Source organism: Opisthocomus hoazin, chromosome Z, assembly GCF_030867145.1.
Source record: "Opisthocomus hoazin isolate bOpiHoa1 chromosome Z, bOpiHoa1.hap1, whole genome shotgun sequence".
In the NCBI taxonomy this organism is placed as follows: Eukaryota; Metazoa; Chordata; class Aves; order Opisthocomiformes; family Opisthocomidae; genus Opisthocomus; species Opisthocomus hoazin.
In genome coordinates, this window is record NC_134454.1 from 87,812,742 (window position 1) to 87,827,010 (window position 14,269).

Sequence of the window (14,269 nt, forward strand, 5' to 3'; positions counted from 1 at the left end):
CCATCTGAAATTTTTTTTGTCAGACGCTGAGATCACCGTGGTGGGGTCTGCGGTGCCGAGGCGGGGAAGGAGAGCTGATGTTTATTCAAGGAAACATGCTCTACCAAAGCCTGTCTCTTAATCGTCGCCAGCGCTTCTGAAGGGATGTAAGTTACACCTTGTTTTGTCTGCAGGCAACGAAATGTGGATGGTTAGGCTCACTTCAAATTATGTCTGATAGAGAAATGGAATCTAGATTATTTTTAAATCTCCTTATTTTGTTTCTACATCTTCCCATACATCCATCTCAGCTGACAGTTGCGGAGAAATACCCATCGGAGAAGTTCCTCTCCAAGGTTTATTACAGGTCAGAGAAATTATTTTCTGGGATAACATCTACATATTAAAGAAAAAAACCCCTACTTTCCCTTTCTTTTTTTCCTTGATAACTTTTCATCAAACAAACAAAACAGACATGAAGTACCAAGCTTCCTCGGTATTAGTGCCTCGGACCTCTCTCCGAGCATAACACCGTTGGGATTCCAGCCAGAAATCGCTCCTCCGCATGACCCGCTGCTTCAGGAGAACAATTACTCCCTGCGACACAGCTGGGTTGTCCTTTGTGCTCTGGCCCTCATGAAGACAACAGCAGTTTGATCATTGATCTTGAAGGGTTCCACTTTCCAGCTCCTGTATTCCCATCTACATTAGGTTTTGGCAGGGCTGTTCCTAAAAGAAAATTTACATTTATATTTTTTCCTTAAATTTAAAGGAACTTATTAATTTCAGCCACCAAATACTATTGTCCCACCTGAAGAAAGTCTGTCCTTACTGAGCCACATGTCCCATCAGGAAAGGGCAAGAAAGCAGTTCACGGCTGCAGGACGCTGTTATCCAGCCAAAGCAGTGAGTAACCCAGATTTCCTATGTCCATGTCCTCCATCGCAACCAGAAGTGATGAAGGTGGAGCAACCATCGTGGAGCAGTCTGCCTTCTCAGGATGACGTTATGGGATGCACTATAATAAATAATAGAATCATAGAATCATTAAGGTTGGAAAAGACCTCAAAGATCATCAAGTCCAATCATCACCCCAACACCACCAGGCCTGTTAAACCTTGTTGCCAAGAAGGCCAATGGGATCCTGGGATGCATTAAGAGGAGTGTGGCCAGCAGGTCGAGGGAGGTTATCATTCCCCTCTACTCTGCCCTGCTGAGGCCCCATCTGGAGTACTCTGTCCAGTTCTGGGCTCCCCACTTCAAGAAAGATGAGGAGCTACTGGAGAGAGTCCAGCGGAGGGCTACAAGGATGATGAGGGGACTGGAGCATCTCTCCTACGAGGAGAGGCTGAGGGAGCTGGGCTTGTTCAGCCTGAAGAAGAGAAGGTTGAGAGGGGACCTTAGAAATGCCTCTAAATATCTGCAGGGTGGGTGTCAGAAGGACGGGGCCAGACTCTTCTCAGTGGTGCCCAGCGACAGGACAAGGGGCAATGGGCACAAACTGAAGCACAGGAAGTTCCAGCTGAAGATGAGGAAGAACTTCTTCCCTCTGAGGGTGACAGAGCCCTGGCCCAGGCTGCCCAGGGAGGCTGTGGAGTCTCCTTCTCTGGAGATATTCCAGCCCCGCCTGGACGCGGTGCTGTGCAGCCTGCTCTGGGTGACCCTGCTTTGGCAGGGGGTTGGACTGGGTGACCCACAGAGGTCCCTTCCAACCCCAACCGTTCTGTGATTCTGTGATGTCCTGAAATATAATCCTATCGGGCCCAACGTTGCACACTTTGGCTGGGATTCATCTCTCCTAATTATAGCTGTCTAAAAATGAAACCCTCAGGATGAAATGACTTTAATTACAGCCGGGACAAGGCCAGCGCAGCCTTGGACGCCCGGATCAAGAACCGCGACCGCCGCCTGCAAGGGAAGAGCCGTGCGGCATCCCCGGGCGCTGGGAGCCAGACAGTCTCGCACCTTGCAGAAGCTGCGATTCCCACTGTGACAGTCGCAGCAGCCCTCCCCACGCGCTCGGCTTGCTGAGACGGGAGAGCTGCTCGTGAAAACACAACGGTAACTGGCAGCTTATTTTCTCCGAGTTTCTGAATAACCCGGGGGAAGGAAAGCAGGGGGATGTGGCCGTTACCTGGGGACCTCTTCTCCTCTCTTAACGTGCACTTCATCACATCCCCTTGGCATGCATCTCATTACATCCCTCTCCACATCTCTGTACCAACTGTGCATGGAGAGAGCCTGGACACAGCCTGGCAGCGCTGCTGGGAGTGGTGCTGGTGCAGAGGTGGCTGAGCTTTCCTTCCTCCTCCACCTCATTTGCAGCCACCAGGCAACACTGAGCCATTGCGATGGGAAAAGAGGATCACGGAATCATGGAATGGTTCGGGTGGGAAGGGACCTTTGAAGGCCATCTGATCCAACCCTCCTGCCATGAGCAGGGACATCTTCACCCAGATCAGGTTGCTCAGAGCCCCGTCCAACCTGGTCTTGAATGTTTCCAGGATGGGGCATCGACCACCTCTCTGGGCAACCTGGGCCAGGGTTTCACCGCACTCAGCATAAACAATTTCTTCCTTATACCCAGTCTGAATCTCCCCTCTTTCATTTTAAAACCACCGCCCCTTGTCCTATCGCTAAAACCCCTGCTAAAAAGCCTGTCCCCATCTTTCTTCCAAGCCACCTTTAAGTACTGGCAGCTGCTCCAAGGTCTCCCCAGAGCCTTCTCCTCTCCAGGCTGACCAGCCCCAACTCTCCCAGCCTTTCCTCCAAGGAGAGGGGTTCCAGCCCTCGGATCATTGCTGGGGCCTCCTCTGGTCCCGCTCCAACAGCTCCAGGTCCATCCTTACTGCTCATGTCCCCTCTGTGGCTCACCGTAATTATCCGGGACCCGACGCCACGATAGCTGGGCAGGTCTCCATTACTGCTCTAACCCCGCAGCAGCGCGGCAGCCTGATGGACAGGACCTTCCCCCGTCGCCTCCTCTAAGGTTTTGCTGAATACTTTTTTTTTTTACCGCGACTGATTTCCTGAATGCATTACCCACATTAAGAGGCTTCCCCCACCCCCCGCCAAGCCGCACGCATTATGGTGCCCAGCCCTGCGTCACAGCGCGCCGTGAGAAAGAGCAGGAGCCCGGCGCAAGTGGGAAGCCATCCATATGCTCCCGCAGGCTGGGCTCCAAGCATTAATGTTATCAAATTACAGCTAACGGGAGCAGATTAATGCACAGCGTGCCCCGCGCCGCTGGAGGAATTACCGTGCCGATCAATGCGGCGCAGAGCGCGCGGCCGCGGGCAGCCCCGGCTCTCCCAAATGCCGTGAGCTGGGGCCATCTGGGGAGAAAAGCATGGACACGGCTGTGGGATTGGTTGGTACGATCTGAGGGACACAGCAAAAGTAGCAACTGGTGTGGAGTGGGGTGTCCCCTGGGCGCAGGGAATGGGGCTGTCACAGAATCACACAGAATCACAGAATGGTCGGGGTTGGAAGGGACCTCTGTGGGTCACCCAGTCCAACCCCCCTGCCCAAGCAGGGTCACCCAGAGCAGGCTGCACAGGACCGCGTCCAGGTGGGGCTTGAATATCTCCAGAGAAGGAGACTCCACAGCCTCCCTGGGCAGCCTGGGCCAGGGCTCAGAGGGAAGAAGTTCTTCCTCATCTTCATCTGGAACTTCCTCTGCTTCAGTTTGTGCCCGTTGCCCCTTGTCCTGTCGCTGGGCACCTCTGGGAAGAGTCTGGCCCCATCCTCCTGACACCCACCCTGCAGATATTCATAAGCATTTCTAAGGTCCCCTCTCAGCCTTCTCTTTTTCAGGCTGAACAAGCCCAGCTCCCTCAGCCTCTCCTCATAGGAGAGATGCTCCAGTCCCCTCATCATCCTCGCAGCCCTCTTCTGGACTCTCTCCAGTAGCTCCTTATCTTTCTTGAACTGTCTCCCTCTAAGCGGACAAAATATAATGGAAAAAATACGCTTAATAAATATTTGTTGTCCCAGTGGTGGCTTTTCAGCAAGGATTTAACGTAACGCTTGCCAACACCCTTCGTGAAGGGTGAAGCACGGGAAAATGAAGCAGTTCAGCCGAGGTCTCCCCGTGGGCTGCAGACAGGGGTCCCCATCCATCACCTTTCTGCTGGGGCACCAAAGCCTGGACCTCGCATGGTGGCAGCTACGGCAGGCAGAAACGTGGTCTTCGCAATGAGAAATCCTGTGGCGACTCAAAAATGGGGCTGCTCAGCAAAAATCGTGTCCTCAGCTGGCCAGGCACCATCGCGGTGGGCTTTCTGTACGCCAGGACATGAGATTCGATTGTTCAAATATAATGAGCGGACTTTCGCTTCGCTTGCGGTGAGCATTCGTCAGGCTGAAGGGCATTGCTCAAGGGGAGTGTTGACAACAAAAATAAGATTATTCAGCGTTTCTGTGGCATTTTACATTTTCAAGATGCCTTTCAGGCACTAACCAGACACCAAACATGAGCTAATCTTTTGTTATAGCTCCTCTGCAGCCATTAGATGGGATTAGGACTCAAATTGGGTGGGTACTGCAAAAAAAAGTCAATTAAAAATATTCAGTTGCTTTTAATGAATTTAAAAGGGCCCATACCATGGTCCATGTATTATGAACAATAATGAGCACTCACACACTTCACATCGGGCTTGCGATGTTGAGCCAGGGCAATTCCAAACTAGTCAAAGTGGTGGCAAAACCAGGAAGGCAAAGAGCCCAACAACCAGACGCAGATGCCTCCACCTCATCTGAGCATCGTCTTACCTCACACGGACTTTGGGACCTGTCTGTGAGCGCCGCTGTCAACCAGCATCAGGTCTCAGCAGAGGGAACGTCAACCAGCATCTTGGTGGAGATGGGCGAGCCTCCTGCGTGGTCTGGGACAAAGCCCTGAAATCTTGGTTCACCATCTGCAAAGTGTGGATGAAAGCCCTTCCACAGCACATGGGGATGCTTGACGATGCTCATACTCAATAATGAGGATCATATACAGACCCTATCTAATGAGTGATGAGGTCCATTGCCACCACTTTGGCTGAAGATTATGTTTTGGTGTCCTCAGTGGGTTCTTGCACAAATGGCATTAGGTAGCTGAGGGGTCAGTAGCACTTGTGGGTGCTCCTGGAAGGGACGGCTGCAGAGTGGCTACCTTACAGGGTAGCTTTCCCATGAGACGGCTTTTGTTCATGGGAATTGTCCGGTTTTAGTGTCTCTGTGCCAGCCTGGATGTGCCTCAAGCATCCCCAATAGGGAGGGGGATGTTGTCCACCTCTGGCAGCTCTGTGAAGGTTCTCAGCAGCTTTGGTAAGCCGCCGTTTCCTTCGATGACTAATGGTTCAAGGAACCTCGCTTTTGGGTTCAGTGTTATCAAAATAGAAGTCAAAGACCATTAGTAACTTCCCCAAGCCAGAGCACGACCCTGCATTGCCACACAACTGACCACAGAAGGGCTTTATAAGGCAGGAGCCGGCGTCAACCGGAGGTGAAGCAACTCACCCAGCATGACACGCAACATCGGTGGCAATGCTGGGAGCTGACTCAGGAGATCTGGGGATGGAGTCTGGTCCCTTAACCGCAGTCGTCTCCTGCCTCTGACTCTTCCCTCAGTGCGGCTGCAAAGGCCACTCCGGGCAGATGCTCTGGGAAGCAGAGTAGCGCTGAGCTACTCCTGGTGACCTTGACCACGGAAATGATGGTTGGCACTGACCCGAAGGAAAGCATGGGATGGGGCTCCTCAGCACAACAAGGCTGCTCCATGTCCTCAAACCCGCAGCAGACCTTGCTCAGAGGCTGGGGCATCACTTCCAAGTGGGTTATGTTGACCAGCGTGGTCCCCCGTGTGCCATTACGTTCACTCCAGCACGCATCGCTCCACGGCCCCGCTTGGCTGGAAGATGCTGGTCCCCCCGGTGCCGGCGATGAAGTGGATGGAGGGGAGCAGGAGAGCTCAATAATTCCCATCCAGAAGACTGCCAAGAGGAAATGCACTTCCCGTAAAGTAGGCACTGTTACCGACTTGTTTGCTGGAATTGCTTGAGTGGTAATTATGCTCCCTTAATATTGACATATTTAAATAGTTTCCAAGCATAATAAGAGTCCTGCCCTGCTCCCCATCTTTTCTGAATTTCTGTGGGGAGCTTTCACTTTGAACAACGGATTATCTGGAGGGGTGTGATTTGCCCACGTCTCATTTCTTGTACAGCACATCCAGATGTTCTGCTCTTGCGCGGCGCAACAGGCGTCCATCATACAGAGAGAAAAAAAAAATATAGGATATATCTCTCCGTTGTGCTGCTTCATCTGGGAGTCCGCTGGTCACGACCCCCAGCTCACCCCTTGATCCCCAAGGGGTAACGCACAGCGGCATCAGCATCAGTCCCAAAACATTTGTCTTTCATTCGTTATTTGTCAGAAGTCCTGAGACACTCTGTCCCGAGCACGGCGGCCAAAACAGACCATTCCTGTCTTGCATCGTTTCGTGCGCGGGCCACTCTCATGAATGCTGCAAAAGAGGGTTGTTTGTGCAGCCTGCTCTGGGTGATCCTGCTTCAGGAGAGGGGTTGGACTAGATGACCCACAGAGGTCCCTTCCAACCCTGAACATTCTGTGATTCTGTTCGGTTCTTTTTTTCTCCCCAGAAAAGCATCTCACACTAAACACGTGGTAGGAATCTGGGTTACTCAGTGGCCCCAGCAGCCTCCCAGTTCCCCCCATCTGCAGGACATCCCATACGTAAATCTATCTTGGTGGATGCAGACTCACAAATTCAATACCTTTTCCCCACCAAAATAAAACCCCTTTTCTCCTATGCTGCATTGCTGCAGTTGTTGGTTCCTGTATCCCTCTGAGAATCCAACCAGAGAAATGTCCACCTGCTCCTCCCAGTCCCGGGCAGCTTTTGGGAGAACTAGTCTTTGCAAATATCTCCTTGGGTCTTCCTCTCCACCCCAAGATAGGATTTTTCTGTCACAAGGGCTGCCTGACCCAGAGGTAAGTCCTCTTTGACTTTGGGGTTGCCCAGAGAGGTGGGAGATGCCCCACCCCTAGAAACATTCAAGGCCAGGTTGGACGAGGCTCTGAGCAACCTCATCTGGTTGAAGATGTCTCTGTTCTCTGCAAGGGGGCTAGATGACCTCCAAAGGTCCCTTCCAACCCAAAGCATTCTATGATTCTTCTGCTCCACACCCAGGGTCATGGTACCCACGCACTGTGGGACAGATGCCCCATGGGGCAGCTCTCTGAGGGGCAGTCATGGTGGTAAGGGACCTGTGACCCTTTCCACTGGGCAGGACAGAGATAGGCACCTTGTAGAGCATCTCCCCTTCTCCAAGAGGCTGCAGTTGCGTGGCCATCAGTCCTTACCTTGATCCAAGGGGACGTTTCACTTCAGCCGAGCATCACGTTGGCCAACCTGCTACGCTACTTTGAGGCTAAAGGAAAGAAGAATTTCTCACCCTGGTTCGGTGAAAGCCACACAGGCCACAAACCACCAAAGCTGGGCTGGAAAACAAATGATTTCCCTGGGAATCTCTGCAAAGGATGGAGGAGAGACTGCTCATTCTCCCAGGTTGGGTTGCAGTTGCTTGCACAAAAGGGTGTGTGTGCGTATTTTAATCTACGTTGGAGGGATGAGCGAGCAAAGAGAAAGCCAGCCAAGCGCCAGGGAGGCAGCAGAAATAGCGCCGGGGAAACGCAATGGGAAGGGACACAGGGTGTGCGGGAGTGGCTCCAGGCAGGCTTGGGCTTGGGCTTGAGGTTGTTGCAGCCTACTTGGTCCTGTGGTGCTCAGGGAAATGGGACTTCACGTACATTCCCGCTTAATACGCAGAATTGCACCAAAGACATACCTGGCTGTCATCATCAGCGTATCCTCCCAGCGCAAAGGATCTTGGCAAGACCTCGAGCTGGCCCAGCGTCTCAGGCCGAGAGCCAACAATATGTTCGGTACAAGTTTCTTCACCTCCCTGTTTTTCATCGTCTCCCACACTCACCCCACCAGCTTGCCATCCCAAAGGTTACTGTCGAGGTAGGAGAAAGCTAGTAAGCGAAGACACTCTTAAAAACTTGAAAAGGCAGAGCTGCTAAGGCATCATTAAACATCCTAACCCCTACCCACCTGTCCTAAGCCTCACCCCTCTCCATCTGGCCTTCTCCTGGGAGTGCAGGGTGCGAAATCCTCTTCCAAGTCTCTTAAACCAAGAGGATTCATATGGCAACTTCTGGTCCTTCTCATACACGATGGGATGGCCCTGCTAGGATTGCCTAGCCACATTGCCCGACCACATGCGTCCCAGACCGTGGAGACCTGAGGAACAAGCCCTGGGTTCACCAGCCTTTGCCAGCAGGTCTCTGCAGGCCGTGATCTGGGACGTTTCAGAGATGCTCTCCATCCTACTCCACTTTTTTTAGGGGGATGGTGTAGGGTAAGGGTCTGCCACGGCACGAAGAGCTGCTGCCTTTGCTGATAGCTGCTGCTGGTGCACACCAGAGAGGTGAAAATCAGGGCTTCCAAGGACCAGGTCCTAAATTGTTCTGACCCGAAGATGACTGTCAGGCCTCAAAGCCTCACAGAATCACAGAATAGTAGGGGTTGCAAGGGACCTCTGTGGGTCACCCAGTCCAACCCTCCTGCCGAAGCAGGGTCACCTACAGTAGGCTGCACAGGACTGCGTCCAGGTGGGGCTTGAATACCTCCAGAGAATGAGACTCCACAGCCTCCCTGGGCAGCCTGGGCCAGGGCTCCGTCACCCTCAGAGGGAAGAAGTTCTTCCTCATGTTCAGATGGAACTTCCTCTGCTTCAGTTTGTGCCCATTGCCCCTTGTCCTGTCGCTGGGCACCACTGAAAAGAGTCTGGCCCCATCCTCCTGACACCCACCCTGCAGATATTTGTAGGCATTTCTAAGGTCCCCTCTCAGCCTTCTCTTCTCCAGGCTGAACAAGCCCAGCTCCCTCAGCCTTTCCTCGTAGGAGAGATGCTCCAGTCCCCTCCTCATCCTCGTAGCCCTGAGCTGGACTCTCTCCAGTAGCTCCTCATTTTTCTTGAAGTGGGGAGCCCAGCACTGGACACAGTACTGCAGATGGGGCCTCACTAGGGCAGTGTAGAGGGGAAAAAAAAACTGGCTTATCAGAGCCAGTTGTGATGCTGAAATACATCAGCACAAAAAGCATTTTTGCTGTCTGTTGGCTGCTGGATAGCCCAAGGCCATGTGGCAAGACACAGGACTTCAGGTCTAGGTTGGAGGGAGGGCTTCGGGACTCAGTGCCGAGGGCTGGGGGATAAGCTGCCCTGCCAGCCCCGTCACGAGGAGCGGGGAAGGAGGGGATTTCTTCCTTGCTCTTCATTTCAGCGGGAGCAGAGGGTTATACAACAGCGAGGCAGATGGAAATGTCACAACAGCGAGCTTGGCAGCTGCACAAACACAACTAATCTGCCCTGGTTTAATGCTCGTAGCCACAACATAAACATACGCGCCGCACAAGGTAATAGAGGAGGTAAATCCGTCATCGGCAGCCTCATTACACGGGGTGCACTGCCTCGCCGCCCGCGGCTCCCGCACCCTCCTGCTGCCCTCCGAAGCCCCAGCGTGGTCGCCAGCTCGGCTGGGATGGCTTCAACCAGCCTGGGAAAAGCCTGGCATCCCCTAAAAGTCCTGCCCAAACGCGGCTGAGATGCTACCTGTAGTCACTACTCACCCTTCACCTCTTTATATATGTAGCGTACCACCAGGCACCCACCAAACCCAGCCAGCGCTGTGTCTCCACTCCTGGCCCTTCAGCAGGTAGGGTGGTACCGTGAAAGGGGGCCATCTTATAGTCTACCGTAGAATAATGAATAATAACAGTATGGCATTCTGACATCTACATATCCACATCCTATATATACACACAGACATCCAAGCTGCCTGTCTAATCTTGGTCCTTTCCTGATCAGTGACTATTAGCTCTTTGGGTCACAGAGTGGAGAATCATGGAATGGTTTGGGGTGGAAGGGACCCTTGAAGGACATCTAGTCCAACCACCCTGCCATGAGCAGGGACAGCTTCACCCAGATCAGGTTGCTCAGAGCTCTGTTCAACCTGGCCTGGAATGTTTCCAGGGACAGGGCATCGACCACCTCAACAGGCAACCTGTGCCAGTCCCTCATCACCCTCACTGTAAAAAGTTTCTTCCTTATACCTAGTCCAAATCTCCCCTCTTTTAGCTTAAAAAACCCTGAGCTTCTTTGGGTCAGGACCACGTTTGGGTCAGGACCAGTGTGGGTCAGGACCACTTTTGGTCAGGACCACGGTTTCTGGTTTATTCTCTAGCGCTGCTCATCCATGGACTTACTGGACTATCACCTGTATGTGCAGGCATCTCTTGAAAATGGCTGTTTCTTCTGCAAATTGTCAAGAAAGCCCTCTGCCATCTGTCTCTAGCACAGAGGGGTTGGTACCCTCATACTTAGTATCAACTCACCTGTTCCCATGCTCCAGCCTCCTACCTCCTTCCCTGCTGTGAGGAGCCACGGGCCAAACTCTGCCCCTTTCTTCCCTGGTATAGGGTCACTTTTCAGGACAGTGTCACCCCCGTCCTCTCAAGGTCACCCTTGGTCCTGGTGGCCACAGTGACCTGGCCATGGCCCTTCTGGTCTTGGTGCTGATGTGCGCTGGTGTGGCTCTGGTGTGGTTGTACGTCCCATGTAGCCCACCTAATTGAACAGACAAACGCAACACTGTGATGAGTGAAAGGTGTGCTACTGGCAAACATCTTCTGGGTCTATGTTAGGGATGGACATGCTGCAGATCCACCTCCCAAGCAGACTAGGTGCTCCACCAGAAACGGTTGCCAGCCTGAAACTGGCCAGACTCAAACAACCAGGACAAAATTTGTTCAACCCAATTTCTTTGGTCCTACAGTAGTGGTTCTGTAAGATGTGCAAGCGGCCTCTGAAACTGCTAACAAGTCCTCCAGGACACCAAAGCAAGCAAGAAAGAGAACGAAAGAAAGAAAGGAGGCAATCCTACCTTGCATGGCTCTGGTGATGCTCGTGCGAGGTTTTATGAACATTCTCCATGCCACCTTCATCAGGAGCTGCCACTTTCCTGGCCCAAACTTGCTCTGCCAGGAGGGAGGAGAAGCCAAGCGAGGAGATGAAGGCAGCCAGAAGTTTATGGCTATTGTTTAGGTCAATAATGTATTGATTACGTATTTTGAGGGCTAAAAGGTTGACCTTTTAAAGGGCAATTGGCGCCTGCGAGATTTGATTTAGGAGAAAGAAAAAAATTTAAATTTAATTTTCACTTCGTATTTCAGTTGGGAGAAACCTGCAAGATTGCAGACGCCAAAGCTGCTTTTTCTTGCGGAAGGTTGAGGGGTTGTTTTTTTTCCTGGAGCCATGACAAAGAGCTTGGTTTCAGGGTGAAAATGGCTCTGTTGCTGCGCGCTCTCTGCCGCTCGGCACCGCAGAGATGTGTAGAAGATGCAAGGCACTAGGCAGAATATTTAATCTGAAGCTCAGCCAAGTAAATACACTGAATATCCCATCTCCAGGAACGAAGGTGGGTTCTTCCTCCCTGTAGGAACAGCACAAACAGCGAGCGACAAAACACACAAGGCTGCATTAGGAAAAAACTCCACTTTCTTAGGCAATTCCCAGCCACCAATACTTCGCCCACCAGTTATTCCCTGTTCGCCCAGCCACCATCCTGGGTCCAGCCGCTTTGTCCCCACTGGTTTTGCTGGCTCAGACCCCACCTGAAGAGGCCAGCGGGGTCCTCAAGCACCCGGTTTCGAAGAGGCTTGGAATTCCCAGATCCAGTTTTGTCCCTGGATGGTTTATTCCCGTTCTTCTCTGGTTGATATGGATGATACAGCTGAGCACCCCAGGTCCCCTGCGCCCCCAGCACCCGCGCTGGGCAGGATTCATGGAGGGGGGGGGCACGGCAGATTGGGATGCAGGAGCTGTGCCAGGAGCGGGGACGGACCCCGACAGTGGCTTTGGGGATAAAAATAGAAGCAGCAGGGCGAGGACAGCTGCTCCTACTTTAAATTGCCAGTTTTTAATAAGCTGGTTTGCTCTTTGAAAAGAATTTGTTTTGTCGTTTCCTAAATGGGAGGAGGGTCTGGGAGAGCATCATCAGGGATGTCACCGTTCTGTAGCTCCTCTCCAGATACTCAGAGACCCCCAGTTTTCTCCCGGTGCCATCAGATTCAGGGTTTTCAGCAGCACAAAGTGACTATACGGAGGACTGAAGTCTGCCATTTAGTTTGCCAAGGCAGCTGGTGAAAACTTTATGTACGACTGAACACTTCATCACGTCTGCCAAGACATATTCCTTTTGGATTAATTTTAAGACAGTTTTTAAAGCGATGACCAAGGATTATGCCGGGCGCTTCAGCAGCATTAAAATAAAAAAAATAAAATGATCTCTCTTCTTTAAATCTCTCACTCGAATTGTCCCCGTTTGGCAGCGCAGTGCTGTATGTGATTTGTGATTTGGAGGGATTCACCGATCGTGACATTTTCATTTATCTGAGTACGTGCAAGTGTTGGCACAACCCGTGGGTGGTAGAGGCGCCTTCAATATTAAACACGGCTACTTGAAGTAATTTGTTTGCAAGAAGGCGGCATAGCCCTACCATAGCAAAAGCATCCATCCAGCAATAACCTAGCATCGATGATTAAATGCTGACAAGCTTTTCGTGCTGTAAGCTCAGCTGGAGCCTTGCTGTTCAGGGTTAACCGCTCTCAAAGAGCAAAGTATTTACAATGCTGTTACTCCAGAGCGGCCCCAGGTCTTCCCAGTGAGGGATGCCAAAAATCCATCGTCAGGAACATGCAAAGTTGGGACGCAGCTCACGTGCTGCTGCTTTTGAGACCCCCAGCTCACGCAAACATGCAGCCATTTCCATGATTACCTGAAATCGTTGCCTCCATGGCCCACAGCACCTCCCCGCTTTGCTCCTAACAAGTCGTCATACCTGAAGTCACGGCAGAAGTACGGCTCTGCCGTCCTGGCCAAATGAGTTTGTAAGAGTCGCCCTTTTGCCTTTGAAATAGCATTATCTTAGAATCACAGAATCATAGAATGGTTTGGGTTGAAAGGGACCTTAAAGATCATCTGGTTCCAACCCCCCTGCCATCAGCAGGGACATCTTCCACCAGACCAGGGTGCTCAGAGCTCCATCCAACCTGGCCTTGAACCCTGCCAGGGAGGGGGCAGCCACAGCTTCTCTGGGCAACCTGGGCCAGGGCCTCACCACCCTCATGGGGAAGAATTTCTTCCTAATATCTCATCTCAATCTGCCCTCTTTTAGTTTAGAGCCGTTCCCCCTTCTCCTATCACTACACACCCTTGTGAAAAGCTCCTCTCCATCCTTCCTGTCGGCCCCTCCAGGCACTGGCAGCTGCTCTAAGGTCCCCTCTCAGCCTTCTCTTCTCCAGGCTGAACAGCCCCAGCTCCCTCAGCCTGTCCTCGTAGGAGAGGTGCTCCAGCCCTCGGATCATCTTCGTGGCCCTTCTCTGGACCCGTTCCAACACATCCATGTCCTTCTTTTGTTGGGGACTCCAGCGCTGGATGCAGGACTGCAGGTGGGGTCTCATGAGAGCGGAGTCCAGGGGCAGAATCACCTCCCTTTACAGAGCTGTTATCAGCGTGACATGTGACACTGTGGAGGTGGTGACTTCTCACGCGGAGGGAGGATAGCCCCGGAGCACTCGGGCAGTGTCCCGCTCAGTGATGCCACAGCGGCCTGGGGACGTCCTGCCAACAGTCTCCTTTCCTTAAAAGGGGGAAAAAAAAAGGCAAACTCCCTGCTTTCATGATCCTTTCCCCAAACCCATCCTCCTGCTGACGCCCCAGAGAGCTGTCGCTGAATCTGAACGTCGCGAATGCACCATGAATGAACAGTTTGTGGAGTTAAAAGCCTGCTAGCCAAGCCCACAATAATTGCCAGCCCCATCCAGCATAAACCGGACAACCAACCTTGCGACACCCGGGACATCCTTCCCCGCAGAATTCAGTCTCCAGGGACATCTGTACCATACTGAGAGCCCATGGCCACCACGGCTTCTGCTAGAAGATGCCCAGGTGCTGATGCTTCATCATCCAGATGCTCAGGACACCCTGAGGAAGTTTGCTGCTAAGAGCTCTTTGGCAGTGGACCCAACTGGCTGCCCCCAACCAGTTCTTAATGGTGAAGACGGAGCAGTGTGGATGGATCCAGCAGATGGATCTGGAGGCTGTCTCCCGAGAACATTGCTCCTGTCTGACCAGCTGACTGCAGGGATTGATATTT